General features: G+C 47.1%; 1 long non-coding RNA gene and 1 other non-coding gene across 3 annotated transcripts; both read right to left on the reverse strand.

Moving 5' to 3' along the window:
- Positions 1-167: 167 nt before the first annotated feature.
- LOC123635706 lies at positions 168-10,973 on the reverse strand. Of its 2 annotated transcripts, none has more exons than XR_006734191.1 (5): positions 10,918-10,973; positions 4,034-4,210; positions 2,898-3,464; positions 730-804; positions 168-296 (listed from the first exon to the last, which is right to left on the reverse strand). It is a non-coding gene; the product is annotated as an uncharacterized LOC123635706 (long non-coding RNA). The 2 variants fall into 2 exon arrangements; XR_006734192.1 differs by lacking the exon at positions 168-296 and adding an exon at positions 592-612.
- A 2,628-nt stretch (positions 10,974-13,601) lies between these two features.
- Positions 13,602-13,762, reverse strand: LOC123636071. The gene has a single exon (XR_006734309.1). It is a non-coding gene; the product is annotated as a U1 spliceosomal RNA (small nuclear RNA).
- Positions 13,763-21,252: the final 7,490 nt, after the last annotated feature.

The raw sequence follows: 21,252 nt of genomic DNA on the forward strand, positions 1-21,252 counted from the left end.
TGTGTATATCCAGAACAAACCTTGCAGTTGGCTCTCAACAAATGTTAACTTCTTTCCATTATCTTTTCCCTCTAATTGGCAGGATGTATGTTTTTGATTAATAGACAATTGAAAAACAAGGTTCTTACCATGTTCTGAGATTAAAAATTTAAACATGGGGCCTTAAGGGAAAAAAGAAACACACAGAAGGATACTTGGTGATATAAAGGTGGCTTTGTCAGTGCATTCATGGAGCCCACTCAGCAACACAGAGATGAATAAGGTGTGGATCATCTTGTCCTCTGAGGGGGTCACATCTAGTCATAGAGAAAAACACAAGCAGAGTGTTACAAAATAATTTGGCAAAGGCCTAGTGAAGATCTATTCGAGTATACAGAATTGAGAACATCAGATTCTCTTGGAGGCATGGAGGTCTGGGAAGGCTTCAGAGAGGAGGTGATGATGGAGCCACGCCTTGAAGGCTGAGTAGGAGTTCCAGAGACAGAGAAGGACATGCCAGGCAAAGGGAGCACCACAGACATGGAGGTGAGATGGAAGTTGGTGGGTGCAGAGCCCGTGAGCAGCTTGGACTGGCTAAGCATTTGCTGGATGGGAAATTGGTAGACCCTGAGGCTGAGAAGGTAGGAGGAGGCCTTGTATTCTCATCCCGAAGACAGTGGGGAGTCATTGAAGGGATTCTGAGAAGAGGAGTAAAATGACCACATGTGTACTTTATAAAGATGACATTACCACTTGGCCATCCTTGGACCCTTGTCCCGTCTCTCCTGGACTGTTGCCGCAATGTCTGTTTCTCTCTGATCCAGTCTGCAACAACAACCAGACAATTTAAAAGAAAAACAAATCTAACTATTTTATCTCCCTGTTAAAAATCTACTTATTGTATGTGTTCAATAACTATTTAATGAATAAATGAATGAAGGGCCTACCTGTGATAGTCCCTTCCTCTATGTTTCTGAGTCTATGGGTCTAAATAAAGCACCTCCTGATTTCCCTTCTGGGAGAAGTAAGACCAAAGAAGGGAAGGGACTTGCCCAAGGTCACACAGCAAGTCAGCAGCAGCAGGACTCTGCTTCCTGTGCCACTGGGGTTCTGAGAGGCAGCTCTTGCAGAGAAAGCTCAGGCCATGTTTTGCCTGATCTCTGAATCCCCTATATAGGCCTTCCAGACCAGGGCTAAGAGAACCATACAACACCCTATCCCCAACCCCACACTTCACACACAAATACCAGCTCTTTGTCTCCTCCTGCCAGGAGTAGGGTTGGGATCTAGAATCCCCCATTCTCAGCTTACAGGCTTGGCATCTTCCTTTGGGGTTGCCCCTAGAAGGAGCATCAAGGAACTGCCAGGCTCTGGGTTGGGAGGAGAGTTCTACCTACCCTGACTGTTAGGTGGGACTCAGTTCTGGAGCTAAGATGGGGTCTGTGCTGGGTTCTAGGCTTTGTGTAGGTTCTGAGCTGGATCCTGGGCTGCTCTGGGCTATAGACTAGGCTTTGTTCTGAATTCTGGGCTCTGTGTTTGTGAACTGGGTTATAGGTCCTGGGCTTTGCTTTCAGTTCTGAGCTCTGGTCTTTGCCCCTGGATGGACTTTGGGCCTGTACTGAGTTGTCCTGTGAGTTCTAAGGTCTGGGTCCTGGGCTCTGGGTTTCAGTTCTGAATTCTGAACTAGACTTTAAACTCATGTTGGGCTGGGCTCTGGGTTCTAGGCTCTAGGCTGTAGTATGAGTACTGGGGTAGATTTTGAGCTCTGGGCTCTGGGTCTAGGCTCTGGGCTGAACTTTGGGGCAGGGCTGGTTTCTAGCCCTTAAGCAGTAAGCTGTGGTCTCTACTCTGAACTCCAGGCTCTGGGCTTATGTGGGGTGGGAGTGGTGGTATGGGGGGACAGTAGCAACTTCAGCCTGTCCCTTCACCCCACTCTTCTTCCTGGAAACTTTCAGCCTGACTCCATCCTCCTGGGAGAGGGGGCCAAAGTGAAGGTGGTAGTAGACTTCCTTGAGCTGCCCAAGAACTTCCCTGGCCACCAAGAAGGTAAAGGGCAGGGCAGCTGGCTCATGGGAGTATCTTCTGGTGGCCAATCCATCCTGTTGTTATCAAGAAACTTTCTATAGGCCAGACGCAGTGACTCACGCCTGTAATCCTAGCACTCTGGGAGGCCGAGGCAGGTGGGTCGCTCGAGGTCAGGAGTTCAAGACCAGCCTGAGAAAGAGCGAGACCTCGTCTCTACTAAAAAATAGAAAGAAATTATCTGGCCAACTAAAAATATATATATAAAAAAAAAATTAGTCGGGCATGGTGGTGCATGCCTGTAGTCCCAGCTACTCGGGAGGCTGAGGCAGTAGGATTGCTTGAGCCCAGGAGTTTGAGGTTGCTGTGAGCTAGGCTGACGCCATGGCACTCACTCTAGCCTGGGCAACAGAGTGAGACTCTGTTTCAAAAAAAAAGAAAGAAACTTTCTATAGAGCAGAGAGCAGTGAGGAAACCCAGGCACAGCCCACAGCCTGGCTTCCCAGGGGCGGGAGAGAGGCAGCAGCCAAGGCCTGGGGCTGGGTCCGAGGTGCTCTCACCCCCACCTCTTCTACCTCATTCCCAGAGGCTTTGCATCCCTCTCCATTCTAGCTGGGAGCTGGGCTTGAAGCTCTCAGTCCCCAGAAGAGCCATCCCAGGGCTCACCCAAGCCTTTGGTGGAGTCCTGACGCTCACCCTGATCATCTGTCCCTTACAGTAGACCATTACACTTTTGTTCTCCCTCAGGGTCCCCTTCCTCCCACCTCTGCCCCAAGCCTCCCAACCCAGTAGGGTTCCTCCGCAGCTACACTGCTGGTCACACTCCCCCGGGAGGCCTCTTTCTCACATAGACCCCCACAGAGGACAGCCAGGCAGGCTACACCTCTTTTACTCACCCACGCCTTAACCTGCCCCCTCTAGCGCCGTGAACTCAAGGCCCACGTGTATGCAACAGACTTCACTGAAGGGGCAGGAATTCCTGTAGGAAATACAGCTGGAAGAAATCATTTAAAATTGTAAATGTCACATAACTGCCCAAGGGGAAAACAGCCAAAACCTCTTCAACTTTTTCACAGGATATCCCCTCGTGGGTACACTCAGTTCCCAACTTTATTGCCTCGTCTCAGATCCTCCTTCCCTACACCTGCAGAAAGAGACCACCTTGTCAGCCCTCCACTGGGCAAGACCTCCGTTAGGCTCTGTGGAGGAAACCTCACCCCCAAGACCCATGGGATAGGATCAACAGAAACTACTAAGTTTCTACTAAGAAACACTTAGTAGAACACTTCCCAACAGTCTAGAATAGTATCACAGCAGGAGGACGGAGAGCTGCAGGAAACAGCTTCAGTCAAGCAGTCTAGGTGAAGCTTGGCAATTCTGATCCTCAAGCTCTTGTTCCTTTAAAGTCTTTCTCCCAATGAGAAGTGATGAACTATGCCTCTTCCTCATTGTTCACACTTGGCCTTTGGGAGCAAGCGGGAATGAGAGTGAGGTGGTTAAATGCAGATCAAATACACACACACACACACACACACACACACACACACACCTACAAAAGACAAGTGTTTATTCTCCGCAACAATACAGTCTAAATCCATATCGAGGAAGAAAAACACTTTCCTAAGGGCTCTATAATCTGGTCCCTGCCTATAGTGAGACTAACACTCCAATTATATTTTAGAGTAATGTCAGATCCTCTGGGTACATCCTCCTGCTTCCGGGCTATGCTCCCACCTCCTGTGTGTAACAAACGGGCCTGGAAAGGAGCATCAACCCATGATGGTTCCCCCTGGATATGTAATATCCCTGCAAGAACTTTGAAACTATTACTTCCTTCACTTTAGGCCAGAGGAGAATCATGGGCTTGGGGGCTGGAATTCTTCCCAGCCCTAGGCAGAGCCATCCAGAAGCGTGAGACCTTGGGTTTTCTGAGAACCTCCTCATTTTTCCATCTCCACTCCACCCTCCACTCTGCCCACTGCATCCTCCCTCACAGCTCTGTTTGTCCTAGGAAAGCCTCAGGGACGCGAACCTCCGTTCATGCTCAGTTCTTGACATGTTTCATGTCGGTTCATTCTGTCTCCCCAGCCAGGCTGGGAGCCTCAGGATGCAGCAGGTAGGCCCGGATGCCTTCACTCAGGTGAGCGTTTACTGAGCCCTGACTGTGTCAAGCAGAGTCCTTGAGGAGTTCAGAGTCTGAGGTAGAGACCTACAGGTAAATAAATCATTACAGTAAGAGTGCGATAAAAGGTATGATAGAGGGAAATTGAGCAGAGATACGGGCAAAGTTGCCATGTTGCACAACTCCTAGGGTCCGTATGACTGGTCCCCCTGGAATTGTGCAATGAGACAGCCTGGGTCATGTGCAAGCCCAGAGGGGGTATCTGACCCCAGCCGGGGAAGTCCAGGCAGGTGCCTCAAGAAGACCAGGCATTAGCCGAGGCTCAAAGGGCGAGTTTGCCAGGCAGACGAAGAGCAAACCGCATGAGAAAAGCCGCTGAGGGCTGAGGGAACATGTTAAGTGTTGGGAAATATCAGGAAATACATCTTGGCTGACGCACTGGGCACATGTGGAGGAATGCCTAGAGCTTGTTTGTTAAATGAGTTAATGAATGCAAGAACTATAATAACAAAAGTCATAATCATCAACATTTGTTAACCACTCTCTCTGTGCCAGGCGCTGTGCTAAGAGGTTTACGTGCATTGTCTCAGTTTAACTTCACAACAACCCCATGAACCCACCCGTGAGGTAGGTTCTTTGTTATCCTCCCCTCTGCAGATAAAGGAACCGAGGCTCAGGGAAATGAATCGGTTCCCTCAAGGTCACAGAGCTAGTGAACGGCAGAGCTAGGATGGAAAACCAGATCTCCCGGCTCTAGAACCCTGAGCTGTTGACCACTGCTTTGCTCAACACCAGTGGTGTAGACTTTGGGCAGTGGTGACCCGAGTGCAGGCGCAGAGGGCCACCAGCAGTCACGTCAGGCCCCCTTTGAGCTTCGCCAGCAGTAGTGTCCTCAGTGGGTATTGGCATTGACAGGGGTCGAGCTCCTGAGCAGGAGGAGGGGACATGGGCAGGGAGTCTAAATCTCCCAGCATGTATATGAGAAGCCCCTGGGAGTCCCAGAGCTCTCCAGAAGGAATTTGAGGGAGGCTAGGGTGCTGCAGAGCCAGAAAAACACTATTTGGGTGAAGTTGTTTTTATCCTAGGCATGGTGTGGCCTGGTTACACCTGAAAAATGCCAAATTCTCTTCTGCTCACTCACGTCTGCATTCCTGCCACGTCACCTGTTTTTTAATCCCATCAGGACCACCCACCCTGATTCCCCTCCATCTTCTCCCAGCCCAGCAGCCCCGGCTAGTTTTAGTCTGTCTGTCCTCCCACAGGCTGGCATGTCTCTTGCTGCACCTTCCCCTGCCCTCAGCCTGGGTCAGGCCAGAGCGATTCCTTTCTCTGCTCCTGTCCCAAGCTGCTGTGAGCTGCTGGAAGAAACCATGTGGTCTCTGAGCTCACTTGCTCCGCAGCCCTTTGCCTGGTCCTTGCCGGCTCTCCTGCTTCTTCTCGGTCTTACCCTAGGGCTTTTTGTCCTCAACACGACCTTACGTGGTACAGCTCTGAGGATCTCTTCCTTTAGTTCTCTTTTCACCCCACCATCTCCCGCCACGTCAGTGACCATGTTTATACCAATAACTCCCAAATCTATAGCTCCACCCACATATGGATCCCTGAACGTATATTTCACACGTTTGTTCATACAACTGACCTTTCTTGGTTTGTTAGACACTGTGCTCCTGAGCTCACCATCTAGCAAGCAGATAGAACCAAGCAATGAGAATGGAATGCAGTGTGTCGGAGAGAGAGCTGACAGGACAAGAGAAGAGACAGATGGTCCAAGGAAAGTGTATCAGTTAGGCTTGGGTTTGGCTGTGGGTGACAGAAAACTCCAAATCACAGTCATTACAACCAGTTAGAAGTCTGGAAATAAGTAGCACAGAGCTAATAGGTGGCTCCATGATCATCAGAGTCCTGGCGCTCTCTGTCTTATTGCTCTGCCACTCTCTGCCATCCTTAACACAATGCTTCTACTTCATTGCCCAGTATAGTAGCTCAAGCTCTAGACATCACATCTGCATTCCAGACAGTTCCAAGGAGGAAGGGGTGAAACACAGCACATTCTCTTTTAAAACAGTTCCTGGAATTTGCACGAAATGCTCTGCCTACAAGCTGTTGGCCAGCACTTAGTCACATGGCTACACCTAGCTGCAAGGAATTCTGGAAAACATGGTTTTTACTCTAGGCCAACCATGTGCGCAGCTAAAAATCAGGCTTCTATGACTAAGGACATGCGAGATAATGGATATTAGGGGACAACTAGTAATTTTAGCCTCAGCCTGATAAGCTGGCACTTAACCTGGATTTTGAGAGATGTATCAGAATTAGGCAGAGTAGAATGTCTTTGGCAGCAAGCTGCAGAGTGCATTTTTGGAAATGCAAATTGTTCGGGATGTCTCCAGCTCGGAGTGCATATTGGTGTATGATAGGAAACACAGGCAGGATCGCTTTATTTGAGGAGTCATTTAGAGGGAGGAGGCATGGCCCATTCTGAGGAAAGAGGCACACTTAGAGGTGGAGCAGGGAGAGGCCGGCCTGGGTTAAAATTTGGTTCCTCCAGAGATCAGCAGCCTGGGTACTGCTTGGCCCTAGAAGTCCCTAACCTCTCTTCCTCACAGACCTGGAGTTCCAAGAAATGTTGATTTGCAATTGGGCCAAGTTTCCTTGGCAAGGATGTTCTGGAAGCTCTGGAGCTGGCTAAAGTACTGAGATAAGAATGTAGGACTGGCCAGTGGCAGCAAGGCCATCAGCCCACCACTCTCAACCACTGGTCAATGGCAGGGTAGTGGGATGGGAACAGAGCTCAGATGAACTGCCAGCTGGGCCTCCTCCCCAGACACATCACCAGGACTTCCAAAGGTTGTATTTATTTCCCTGGTGTGTTTGCAGACATCAGGGCAGGGCAGCCAGCTGGATGTGTGGCATCTGGCTTTCTGGAAGAATGGACTCAATCCCCTTGGCTCTGCCCCCACTATGCTTCCTGGATCCTGCAGCAAGTGTACAATGACCTTGGCCCAGGCCCCTGCAGAGAGTTTGATAGGAAATCCCAAATGCTCTAGCACCTCTCTGCTGCCCAACATAGCTCTCCAGCTCGCAGTTGCCCCGGTCCCCTTCCCACAGGCACAACACATATCACATGCAGACACGCCAATACACATTGCTTACACTACATACCCAGGTCCTCATCCATCTCCAGATATACAGTTCTTCACATACAAAAGTCACATACACCACACACGTGCTCTGTAAAGCCCTCCCACTCTCCACATTACATATAGGTGTGTGAACACCCTGACATACATATCACATACAGATATATACACACCACACATGATACTCCAACATGCCTACACTCACCACATACCATGCCATACATACACATCCCATACATACACCTATACCCACATGCTCACTCACCTACACATCACACCCAGACCCCCACTGATGTTGGTCCCTATGTTTGGGGAGCAGGGTCCCCAAGTTCTATTTATTTATTTATTTATTTTTTGAAACAGAGTCTCACTTTGTTGCCCGGGCTAGAGTGAGTGCCTTGGCGTCAGCCTAGCTCACAGCAACCTCAAACTCCTGGGCTTAAGCGATCCTACTGCCTCAGCCTTCCGCGTAGCTGGGACTACAGGCATGTGCCACCATGCCCGGCTAATTTTTTCTATATATATTTTTAGTTGTCCAGATAATTTTTATTTCTATTTTTAGTAGAGACGGGGTCTCACTCAGGCTGGTCTCGAACTTCTGACCTCGAGCAATCCACCCGCCTCGGCCTCCCAGAGGGCTAGGATTACAGGCGTGAGCCACCATGCCCGGCCTCCCCAAGTTCTCTTATCCATGGGAACCCTTGCCTTCTGATGAGACATAGACTCAGCGAGGCAGTTGGAGGAGAGAAGGAAGCGCCACTACCTTCCCAAGCCAAAGGCATATACTCAGCCCACAGCAAAGAAGGGAGACTGGCCTTTTCCCCACTACCCTGTGGACCTGTGTTTGCCCCTGACGTCAGGAACATGGAGTTCTGGGCAGAGGATCCAATATGATGCTTCAGCCCTGCCCCCACTGCCCAAGATACCCTAGGCTAGGAACAAGAGTCCCAGCCAGCAGCCTGGAAGTAAGGCTGTGCCAGGCCCACCAATGTCATAGTGACAAGAAAAGACCTTATGCAATAGGCACTGTGGAATGGGCAGGGCACCTGCAGGAGCTGATCCAACGGACCTGGGAAGAGGGTAAAAGGAAAGGCCCTCTCGGTTGTTGACATTGACTGTGGGCCAGCACTGTACTCAGAGCTCCACAGCATTGTCTCCTATTGTTCTCACACCAAATGTTATCCCCATTTTATAAACAAGAGAACCGGGGCCCAAAAAGGGGCTCAAAGCTTCACAGCCAGTAAGTGGTAATGTCTTGCTTTGAACCTCGGACTATTTTTCCCCATAGCATGGGCCAGCACCCTGAGGTTGGGCTGGGATGCTACAGCAAGATGGCTTCCAGGCAGGGGCACTGATCCCTGGCTGTGTGGGGCTCTGTCCCAGGCTTCTCCCTCCCTCCTTCTAGTGGGGAACACTGAGGCAGGAAACTTGAGCCCAAGAAACTGGAACTGGGGGTCAGGAGAGAGGGAAATGGTTAGATGGGTTGTGAGTTTGGTCCCAATGCCATAGGCTAAGCCCACATGAGTTCTGGATATTGAGCCAAAGCTGGCGCCACACTAGGGCCTGGAGCTAAATCTTGAGGCAGGTCAGAGCTAGAATCAGAGCTGGAGCTTAATCAAGAGCCAAACCCACAACTGCTACTGCTTGAGTGGATCCAGGGCAGGGCAAGGGGCTGAACCTGCAGCCAGAGCCAGGGCAGAGGGGATGGGAGACAGAGGTCAAGGCATTCCCACTGCACGCTGAAAAGAACCTTCCCAGCATGTCAGGCACGATGTGGGCACAGAGGGAGGGACACACAGGAGCTCACACTGCTCAGTCTGGGAGAGAGGAACACAAAGAACTTTAATCCCAGGCACACTAGGCTCTGGCAAAAGGGCCCTCCATGAAGCTGGGCTTTGAAGGGTGGCCAGAACTTCAGTCGGCAGAAATGGGTGAGAGAGATTGTGGTAGGAAGTCAGTGGTGAGAACGAAGGGGCAGAGCCAAGAAAGTCCAGCCCAGGGCCTGTTCGGAGGAGGGTGAGTGAGCATTCTGTTTGGCTAGAGTGCACAGCAGGCCACAGAGCAGTGAGCATGAGGCTGCTGAGGATGGTGACAAGAGCCTACAGTATTGGGTGACCTGCTCAGGAATTTGAACTTTATCCAGAGGGCTATAGGATATCATTGGCAGGCAATAAGAAGGACGGTGATGTGGTCAGACTTGTGTTTTAGAAGAGCCCTCTGGTTGCTGACGTGGAGGAGGGACTGGGGGTGGGGGTGGGAGAAGTGGAAGGCAGGGAGATCAAGGGGGAAGCTGATGTAGTAGCCAGTGCAGGAGCTCATGAAGCCCAAACTGGGAGAGTGACCCAGGAGAGGAGGGAAGGGCACAGAGGCATGATCTGCAGGGTGCAGGAGGGACAGGATTTGGTCATCATTTGGAGGCTGGGTGTAAGAGAGGGTGAGGGCTAAGACACTCAGGGCAGGGCCCAAGTGTCAGGGAGGCTGAGAGGCAGAATTGGGACCACCCCAGGAGAAACCAGAGGGACAGAGCCCAAGCTCCCAACTCTACCTCTCACCAGCTGGGCATCCTTGGCATGTGACTTATGTTCTCTGAGCCTCGGTTTCCTCTTCTGTAGAAGAGGGAAAATTTTATTTCCTCCATAGGGTTTTCATGAGGGTTAGACAAAACATGTATGAGGGTGTCTGGTGCATATAAGAGTCAACGTGTGTTTCAAAGCTCAGCTCTGCTCCAGCCCAGATCTCCAGCTCCCAAGCAAGATGCTGCCTCTCTCAATGCTGGGCTCAATACCTTCTGGCCACAAGAAATGGCGCTCCCTAGCCTGGCCTTCAGCCAGCCTGGCATCCCACGGGGAATGGTCTGAGAAGCCAGTATGGCAGCCCTGGGCACCTCTGTCCTCCCAACACTCCCATAGCTGAGATGTCCTGGGTGTCCTGTTTGTTCACTCTTCAGTCAGTGGGGCCCAGTTGGGCCCTTCCTCTGAGCTCCCCTTCCCAGCAGTGTCCCAGAGGCCCACCAAGTGGCCTTGGAGGGCAGGAAGGAGCCGCTGAAGGGCACTTAGGTATCTTGAACTTGCCAGGGATTTTGTCCTACCTTACCCTTTACCTGACTAGAGCAGGCTCTTGTTGGAACCCCTCCTCCACCTTGTTCCTCATGCCTCTGCAGTAAGATACTGGGAAGGGTCCAGCCCTGCAGGATGGAAGCTAAGACCACCTGGGGAGGCAACTGGACCTTGCAGAGTCTTTCAATCTCCTTTCCTCCTCCATTAACATCCTTCCAACTCCCTTAAACATCTTTAATCCCTTAAATATAAATGGATCCTCATGGTCTGTCCTAGGTCCATGTGTGTTCTTTGCACACATTGATGGGGGTGATTTTGCCACTCCCCAGACACCCTGTCTCACCAGTGGTGAACCTTAAGCCCAGCTCCCTCTCCTGGGCACCAAGACCCCGATATTCCACTGATCTCATGGCTGACCCAGACTCTCAGACCCCACACGGCTACAAGAAAACTCGTTTTCCTCCTCTTGACCCTCAGGCGAGTGAATGTGTCCACCTCCCACGCATTCTCCCAGGCCAGAAACCCAAGAGCCAACCTCGTCTCCTCTCTCTCCCCCCTACTCCACAGCCTGCCAATTCTACTTTTTACTAATAAATACCTGTCTCCTGTCTGCCCCTTCTCTCCACCTGCACTTCCAGGTGAGATTGTCACTTCTTCCACCAGGTCACTAACTTCTGGTCTCTAGCCCAGCTGTGCAAACTCAAAGGCCTATAGATCTTTTCTTTGGTTCAGGAGACTAGGATGTCATAAGCTGTCCCATTCTGACATGGTTGAGAAATTTTTTATAGAATATGTCCCAGACGGCAATTTAAAACTCAGGCAATCAAGAATTACAACTAAATAAAATATCTGCCTTTCCAAATAAACTTGCCTTTCAGATGCTTGTAACAGGGGAATTGCCCAAGAGTTTTTTCTTGTACAACAATAATTAACACCACTTTGCAAAAGTCATTACAAAAATACATTATATATATAAAAAAAGCCATTGCCTCTAGCGCAACACCCAAGAGCAGCTTAAAAAACAGAAGTTTTCCAGATCTTCAATCTTTTCAAAAGAAGTCAAAATTTGAGTTTTTAGATGAAATTTCACAACTTCTAACAGTTGGCAATCAATTTAAAAAATTAAACCACTGTTCAGGCCTCCAGTTTGCAACTTTGGGCTCTTCTAGTCCATGTTTCATTCCTGAAATGGTCTTTTGTGGTAATAAAAATAAAAATAATTTTTTATTTTATTTTATTTTAAAAAGGCTCAGAGCGGCTGCAGGACCCCCACCCTGGGCCTCATAAAAAAAGTAATTTTTAAAAAATCCTACATGTAACAAATGCTTACTAGTTGCAGACATAGTTTCAAATGCTTCACATAGAATTCATTTAATCCAGCTCCCCACGAAGTAGTGGGACAACCTCTGCTCACGAAACTTGTCATCTGAATCTCAGAGAAGTTAAGAAATTTGCCCAAATTACACAGGGATTCAGTGGAGGAGCCAGGATTCCAACCCAGCTGTCTGACGGTGCACACTGCCACGAATTGTAAAGGTCCTCAGGATCATGGACTATGTTTTTGTGTACTAACTCCTGCCACAGCTCAATGACTGATGGATGTATGAATAAGTGAATACATGAATGAATGAATGAAAGTGCAGATCTAGTCTTCTCTGTCCAGTTAATACCTGCCTGAAAGCCACCGGCCCCGCTGCAAAAGCTGGACTCCAAGAACTCGTGCCAGGGGTTCACGGCTGCTCAGCGGGGAGCGGGGCTCGCACAATGCGGTACCGGCTGCTCCCTCCCTTCCGCAGCTTTGAGGCTGGGGACAGCCCGGGCCAGTGCTTCCTGCACTCAGCCTCCGGGCCTATGACATCCGGCTGCTGGCACTCTGCCCCCGCCCCAGTCCCCCAAGCTCCGGGCAGAGGAGGGTGGGAGGGGAGAGGCCCTCCTTGCCAGGTATGGAGCATTATGGAGCATTTGGCTGAGTTCTGGCTGGAGGGCTGGTGTCCAGTCTTTCGGTCCACTTCCTGTGTTACTGGGGCACATCTGCCACCTGTGCCATCATAGATTTGTTGCCTTCTAGTCTTTCTTGCTCCACCACGCCAGACTCCCTACCATTCTTGACACATGGGTGTCAGGCACTGAGAGCCCAGTTAACTTCAGCACACCCACCCCACCCCACCCCAAGTATGATAACAATAATAGCTCTTCACCACAGAACACCTTCTAGGTGAAGGGAACACCCAGCTGAGAGTTTTGCACGGATGATCCTATTCAATCTTCACAACAGCCAAGCATGATGAGTAGTAGTCTCCCCATTTTACAAGTTAGGTTTTACAAGTTAGACTGGAGACCACATTGGGTAAGTGACTTTCTCAGGTCATATGGCTACCAGGTGGCACAGCCCAAGTCTGACTCTAATGTCTATCTTGCTTGTTTCCGAGTGTTCTGTGTTGCTGCTCCAATATTTAGGCCCAGGGCCTTGAGCCAGGCCTGGGAATATAGACCCAGTTGGGTACTTCCCTGGCTCTCGTAAAAACTCCATTTCTGATGGGGAGAACATTCTCTAGCACTGGATGATCTAGAACCTCACTTCCTTGCTAGGCAGACAGAAAGGCATGCCTGAGCACTTAAGTACAAACGGATTTCAGGTGGATGGAACAGCTTGTGCAAAGCTTGAGACTGGCTGAGCTGCTCCAGTACAAGTTCCTGCAACAACAGAATGCTCCCCCCACAGAACCCCTGCAACAGCCTCTGCCTGCTGAAATGGGGTGCTCCCTCCACAGGGACATCTCTCAGTGTGTCTATGTTGGCAAGACCTCTGGGAAAGCCTATCTTTTCCCCACAACACCTGATGTGGGAAAGACCTAGGCAGTGATGTCTTGGTAAATGTTTAACAACCTGGGGGGTGCGGGTGGGCAGCAGTGGCAGGTGGGGAACCCTGATTGGTAGCATTTGTGGGTTTCCATGGAGTAAGTATTCTTTTCTTTTTTTTGAGATAGGATCTGGCTCTGTCACCCAGACTGGAGTGCAGTGGCATGATCACAGCTCACTGCAACCTCGAACTCCTGGGCTCAAGGGATCCTCCTGCCCCATGGAGTAAATATTCTGCCATTCTGCCATGGACAATTTCAAGCTACCAAAGTTGAAGTTGGACAGTAGTACACCATTATATAGGGTACTTCCACTGAAACAGATACAATAGACACATAGTCTTAAAATATAGTAATTAAGGAATCATGAGTTTGGAGTGTTTGTTTTAGCTTGTTTTGTTGTGTTTTTTAATACAGAAAAGATCAGGGGAAAATATATATGCAGTCCTCCACTACCACAAATTATACAGTCAAGTTTCTCACGTTTGGGGAAATCTCGGGGGTCAGCATATCCGGAGTGCAATAGATAAGCCTTGCCCCGGGAAAACCTTCATGATCATGGTATCTCCCCTTTTACTTTGTTTTTAATATAGTTTATTTAAGCGTAAATTTATATAACTTAATTTTTAATGGCCATGTTTAACAACTAGCTCTCACAATTCCTGCAAATGCAGCAATCAGCTCTCACCAGGCTGATACAAGCAGCTCCAGCAACAGGACTGAGCCAGGCTCGCTCAGGTCCTGGGGCTGTCCTTCCAGCAGCCTCAAGGCTCCTACACACAGATTCCCCATCTCTCTAGCCTGGGTTTCCCTCTAGTGGACAGAAGAGTCATTTCCAGGTGTTCTCTTGTTCCACCTGTACCCAGAGCTTAGCACCCAGAGATGGGTATGGCTGATGTTTGTTTTCACTGGTGGCAAGAGTTTCTTAAGGAGGATCCATACAGTTTCACAATTGTCCTCAGGCAAGAGGCACCTGGTAATATGTCCCTGTAAGGGGCAGTGCCAGGAGAGTCCCCTGGGCTTTAGTCATTATCACAATCTCCAGAGCTTCTCAGAAATCTCATCTCATCCCCCATGTCGCAGCTCAGGCTGGCTATATTGGCACTTCAGGTTTGGGGAACACCCTTCCCCGGCCCCACATTCAAGTCTAAGAAGGCAAACTGGAAGACCCGGTTTGTGTTAGGAATTAAGTTCTCACACAACTTATAGCCCACTGGGGAAACATTGACAGGTACCATTCACGGGTTGGGCACATGTGAGAAAACTGAATCAATCAGATGCAGATCTGGGGCTCAGGACACCCCCTCCTGCATTATGCCTGGACTCTCTTCTTCCGGAAGTGATCTTCCAAAGCACAGATATATCTGTGTCACTCTTTTGCTCACAAACATCCTGATTCTCTGTCGCTTTCAGCTTCAGTCCCAGCTCCTTAGCCAGGCTGTTCAGGGCCTTGGATGGGACCCCACCCAGATTGTTTACCTTAAATCTCCAAAGAAAGAGAAGAAAACTGACATTTTTCTAACTATCCTCGGTGCTAAACTCAGGCATTGTGCTAAACACTTTGCAGTTTAATTTAATTCTCCAGTGATACTGCTAGATAGGGATAACAACTTTACAGGTGAGAAAACTCAGTGTGACACAGCTTGCCAACAGAGAAATTCTTTGTTCAACTCACTTCTCTTTGTTCTTGAAAGCTGCTCTTGTCTCTCTAGGCCTGGCCCTTTCCCCAGGGTGGCTGCAGAGTGAGGTGCAAAGTCTCTAGAACCCCTTTCTCACTGCACATAAAACAGGGCTACATTCCTCAGCGTTCTAAGGAAAGGACTGCTTTGCAGGGAAACCCAAGCAGAGGTTACAGAGCCACAACTATGGGATAAGAAACCAGATTTTAGTCTGGTTAAATTCTGGTGCTGGCCCCAGAGCCCCTCCTCTTCCTCCCTCCCCCCTACTTAACTCTCCTTTTTCATCCTTTCCCACCTTCTCTTTACTTCTACTGGAATCCTAGACATCTCATGGCTCAGATCAAATTTCCCTCCTCCAGAAAGCCCTCTCAGACCTCCTGCCCCAGGAATCTGCCTAATGAAAGTAAGAATTGTTGCAATTTGAAAGGAAGAGCAGATTGCTGGCTAAATATGAGGATTAATCACATGTGTTTATCTCTACTCATGCCCCAAATGCCACTAAAATGACAGCAAATGGATTAGAAAAAAAATTTAAACTCACAAGGACAAAAAATAAATAAAAAAGAAAGATGGACAGCTACAGTGGCTCACGCCTGTAATCCCAGCACTTTGGGAGGCCAAAAGGGTAGGCTTGCTGGAGGCCAGGAGCTAAAGACCAGCCTGGACAACATGATGAGACCCCATCTCTACAAAAAAATTTTAAAAGTAGCCAAGTGTGGTGGCACACATTACTTGGGAGTCTGAGGTGGGAGGATTGCTTGAGCTCAGGAATCGGAGGTTATAGTGAGCTATGATTGCACTGTACCCCAGCCTGGCTGACAGAGTGAGACCCCCATCTCTTAAAAAAAAAAAGAAAGAAAAAGAAAGACAGAAACAAGAAAACTTGGACCTATACCCCACACCATATACAAAAATTAACTTAAAAGGATCAAAGACCTAAATGTAAAAGCTGAAACTATAAAACAAATCTACATGACCTTGGATTTGGTGATGAATTCTTGGATATTCTTAGATATAAAGCACCAAAAGCCACAAGCAACAAAAGAAAAAATAAATAAATTGGATTTAATCAAAATTAAAAACTTTTGTGCATCAAAGGACACTATCAAGAAAGTGAAGGCCAGGCATGGTGGCTCAAGTCTGTAATCCTAGCACTTTGGGAGGCCAAGGCTGGAGAATTGCTTCAGGCCAGGAGTTCATGACCAACCCAGACAACATAGTGAGACCCCATCACTACAAAAAATAAAAAAAAATTAGCTGAGCATGGTGATGTACACCTGTGGTCCCAGCTACTTGGGAGGCCGAGGTGGGAGGATGGACTGCTTAAGGCCAGGAGTTGGAGGCTGCAGTGCACTGTAACAGTACCTGTGAATAGCCACTGTATTCCAGCCTGAGCAACATAGTGAGACCGTGTCTCTTTTAAAAAGAAAGAGAAATGAAGTGCCATAACACAGATGAGCCTGAAATCATTATGACATTATACTTAATGAAAGAAGCCAGCACAAAAAGCCATATATTGTATAATTCTGTTTATATGAAATATCCAGAGTAGTCAAATGTATAGAGACAGAAAGCAGATTAGTAGTTACTAGGGTTTAGGAGGGAAAGGGAGTGACTGCTTAATGGGTATGGGGTTTCTTTTTGGGGGTGATGAAAACATTCTGGATTTAGATAGTGGTGATGGTTGTACAACTTTATGAATACCTATTATAGAAATCACTGAATACACACTTTATATGGTTAAAATGGTGAATTTTATGTCATGTAAATTTTACCTTAATTTAGAAAACAGAAAAAGAGGAGAGGAAACAACAGCAATTGAGAGGTGTGTACAAACCTTGGGACACTTGAAAGCAGACATATAGCAAAAGGCCAGAGAAAGCAGAAATTGTAACCACTTTTGGTGGGAGTGGGGAGACAGAGAGAGAAATGCCAATAAGCAGCCAGTCCATTAGTGAAATCAGAACCTAAGAACAGCTTATAAACTGGAGGCACTGGATACTTCTGAAGCCAGGGTTGTAGGATGGGGCTGAAAGAAGAAGAATGGATGAAAGTTAAAGGAGTTAGACTCCTAAATCTCCTCCTTCAACCTCTGTAGCCAGGTGACTGCCCTCTTCCTGCCTGGCAGAAGACAAGTTAAATTGAGAAGCTCTGGATTTGGGAACATCAGGCACAGCTGAGAGCAGGAGTGACAGGTTATACTGAAATCGGGAGGGGGGTGGGGGCGGAGGGATTTGCTGAACTGTAGAACCTCTTCATCCCCTTCCCCTCTTGGTTCCCAGAAGACTGGCAGCCAGACTTATAACCTTGCCCTGGTAGATTAGAGGACTTCTCTACATGAAAATTGAAAGATGCCCTGGTGCTGACAGTTGAGGAGTCTCCTGGTAAATCTGCCAGGTACCTGCATAATAACCCTTTAGTGAAGCTCAATAATCAACACCCCCCCCACACACACATTCACGTATATAGAACTTGCAATCAGCTTTTAATGTCTCCCTCTTTAATATAAATAAAAACTGACAGCAAGGATCACCAGATGTTTGATGAAAGCCTCTAACAAAAAACACAGAGCAAAGTAAACAGGGGAGGAGTCAGGGGAAATAGAGAAAATAAGGAGCAGGAAAAACTTTCAAAATTCATAATTAATATGAAAACTACTATTAATAGCCTCAGAAGAAAGAGGGAAAAAAGGTGTCCACGAAGAAAACCCAAAAAGCTACAAAAACGAGACATTTAGGGAATAAAAAAAGAGCTCTTAAAAATTAAAAAATATGTCCAAAAAATTTTAAGTTAATAGAAGGATTGGAAATTGAGAAACTCTCCGAGGAAGAAAAAAAAAAAAAAAACAGAGGTAGAGATATGAGAAAAAAATTTTTAAAAGACTAGCAGAAGTTTCAGAAAGAGAGAAGGAAAAAAATAGAGGAGGAGGAATTTTTCAAAGAAATAATTCCAGAGTAAATGGGTTTCCAGATTAATAGTTTCAGGGTAAAGAATGCAAAAAGATGTTACAATGCAATTCTGAGACTCTCTGAAATTAGACCAACTTCACAGGTTAATGGCACAGTTTCCACGAGACTGCCTTCACTTCAGAAACCAGCTGCAAGCTCAGGGTTTCCCAGGCCACCCACATTTCTGATGAACTGGGTATGAATTTGGGGCTTCCCACTACACTTTTGGGCTCAATAATTCCCTAGAATACGTCACAGAACTCAGGAAGGTGCTATACTTATAGGTACAGTTTTATTATAGCAAAGATTATACAAATCAGGACCAGCCAAAAGAAAAGACACAATGGGCAAAGTCTTAGAGGGTCTCAGATGTGAAGCTTCCAGTGTCCTTTTCCCATGAAATCAGGATGTATCATCCTCCTGGTACATTGATGTGTAACAGTACACACAGAGTATTATTAACCAGGAAAGCTCATCTGAGCTTCAGTGTCCAGCGTTTTTATTGGGGGTTCATTATGTAGGCATGATTGATTGGATCATTGTCCACATGATTGAACTCAATCTTCAGTCCCCTTCCCTAACCCAGAGGTGAGACTGATATCATGTGACTCACAGCCCCAACACTCTAATCACATGGTCTTTCTGGTATGGCCAGTCCCTACTGTCTATTGTGAGTCATCTTAAACTACCCAGAGGTCCACTATAGATAATCTTATTAGCATAAATGATCAGGATCCACCAGGAGTAACAAAGACAGTTCTATTACTTGGGAAATTCCAAGGGTTTAGAGGTTACCTCCCAGGAACTGGGGACAAAGGCCACTCAGATTCTTTATTACAACAGACCTATACCAAAGCACATTGTTGAAAAAATTCAGAATGATAGGGACAAAGAGTACATCCTAAAATCTATCAGAGAAACAAATCATATACAAAGATTTATAGATCAAATGGTATCAGTCTTCTCAATAGCAACCTCAGTTGCTAAGAAACAGGAATTTAGTACCTTTAAAATTCTTGGAGGAAATTATTTCCAATCTAATATTCTATATATAGCCAAAATATCAACCAAAGAACACTACAAAGACAGTCTGAGAAATGCAAAGTCTCAAAATTTTACTTTCCAAGTATCCTTTCTCAAGCAGCTACTTGAGGATGTGCTCCACCAGTGAGGAAGTAAATCAAGAAAGAGGAAGCTCCAGAAACAGGAGATCCAACACAGGAGAGCAGCAGAGGGAATTTCCAAGATAATGGTGAAGGGAAGTCACAGGATGACAATTGTGATGCAGGCCAAGAGATCAATAAGTTTAGATTGGAACCGGAAGACAAAGGGTTCCAAGAGGGATGATTCCAAGAAAAAAATGTAACTGATAGATTGATTACCTGGTGTATTTTACCATGTGGAGTGATTTCTGTAGCTCTGGTGGGACTGTAAAGAGTTAAATTCATGATAGATACATAGAAATCTAAGCAAAAGGAAAAATGAGATAATTTAACTCTAAAAAAATAGTATAAGAAAGGAATAGTTGTATAGCCAAAGTACTGTGAATGTTGAATATTTATTTATTTATTTAAAAATCAAATGATAATTCTATTGGTAGAATAAGGGAAGACCAAGTATTGGGGGGAAAGGGAAATATAAGAGCTATATCTCTCCTTCTACTGTAGGATGTCAATCGAAATTCTAAAATCAGGAAAAAATAGATTTCTGTATTCGTCAAAATATGGGAAGAAATATGAAGGACAAAGAACAGCTAAAACAATGGTTGCCTTTGAAGAGTTGGACTCAGGTGAGGACAGGGCAGAAGACTGCCTTTGTTTTAAACCTTGCCATATGCCTAGGTACATGTATTTTTTTTATTAAAAATATGTTTTGGCCGGGTGCGGTGGCTCACGCCTATAATCCTAGCACTCTGGGAGGCCAAGGCGGGTGGATCGCTCGAGGTCAGGAGTTCGAGACCAGCCTGAGCAAGAGCGAGACCCCATCTCTACTAAAAATAGAAAGAAATTATCTGGCCAACTAAAAATCTATATAGAAAAAATTAGCCAGGCATGGTGGCGCATGCCTGTAGTCCCAGCTACTTGGGAGGCTGAGGCAGTAGGATCGCTTAAGCCCAGGAGTTTGAGGTTGCTGTAAGCTAGGCTGACGCCACGGCACTCACTCTAGCCCGGGCAACAAAGCGAGACTCTGTCTCAAAAATATATATAGATATATATGTTTTAAGAAAAATAAAGGAAATAAAAAATTGCAGAAAAATTGAAAGTCCCTAGGGTAGCATTTGTTACCGTGGTGAATTCATCACCATCTTGGGTCCAGACATTAGCTCAGAAACCAGAGTTTTTAGCCCTAAAAGCAACAGCATCTCTACAGAAAAGACACACTTTAACCAGGCTCATGAGGCTAATATTTCAAATCAGATGCCAATTCATTAATTTATAAGGGGAAGCAGGGCTTTGAAGCACACTGGTTCTTCCTGTTCAATGATGAGTGCATTCTCTCCCTGTGGGCGGATCTACGTGGAAGAACAGAGTGGATTTCAGAGGGTTGCTTGGTGATCCAGAGCATGAGTGAGGTGGGAGGTGAATTGGGTGACTTCAAAGAATGATGCCTCCATCTCCTCTGTTCCTGGACCAGCATCCTTTTCCCCAGAGGATGGACACTGCAAGTCAATGCCTTGGCAACTCTTCTTGATCTCTGGCTTCCTTGGCTGCCCAGACCCTCCTGACTGGCACTTTCTTTCTTCAGCTGCATTAATACCTTTAAACAGGTTATAGTCTAGACTGGGCCTAAGAGTTATTCTGTCTCCATCAGGTAGGTTGGCACATCTCTACTTTAAGGCATTTGAGGTTTGTGTTCAGTCAAAGAGCCAACACATATACTAAGCACCCATGATATGCCAGGCTCTGTTCTAAGCCCTGGGGTTACAGCAATGAACAAGACGGACATTTGTCCCTGCCCTCATTGAGCTTACAGTGTGATGAGAAAGAGAGTAGGGATGCTACTCCAGATAGAGAAAAAGGGTCCCTTCTCCAAGCATAGACTCCCAGCCTCCTGTGAATTCTATACCCCAAATTCTTCCAATAAAGTCATTTCCTGCTTAAATTTATTTAACGTTGTATTCTGTCATCTGTAACCAAGAACCCTGACTGGTAGAGCAAGCATCTCAGACATCTGTGCATCAGAGAATCAAAAGACAGCTCAATCCTCCTGCTTCAAGGCTGCCACCAAACATGGAATCTTTCTGATCTGTGTGTTCCATTCAGCACAAAGCATGGCACACAGCCTGTCTCAATAAAATCTCGTTGGCTGTCTCTCAGTCAGTTCACAACTATCTGCCAGAAGCTATTCTAGGTGCTGAGATTACAAAGCAAGAGCTAGTTCCTGCCTTTAAGGATGTCCCATATGCACCTTACACCTAACTTATCCAAAACTGAGGGTATCATCTGCC

This window comes from Lemur catta, chromosome 3 (assembly GCF_020740605.2).
Source record: "Lemur catta isolate mLemCat1 chromosome 3, mLemCat1.pri, whole genome shotgun sequence".
NCBI lineage: Eukaryota > Metazoa > Chordata > Mammalia > Primates > Lemuridae > Lemur > Lemur catta.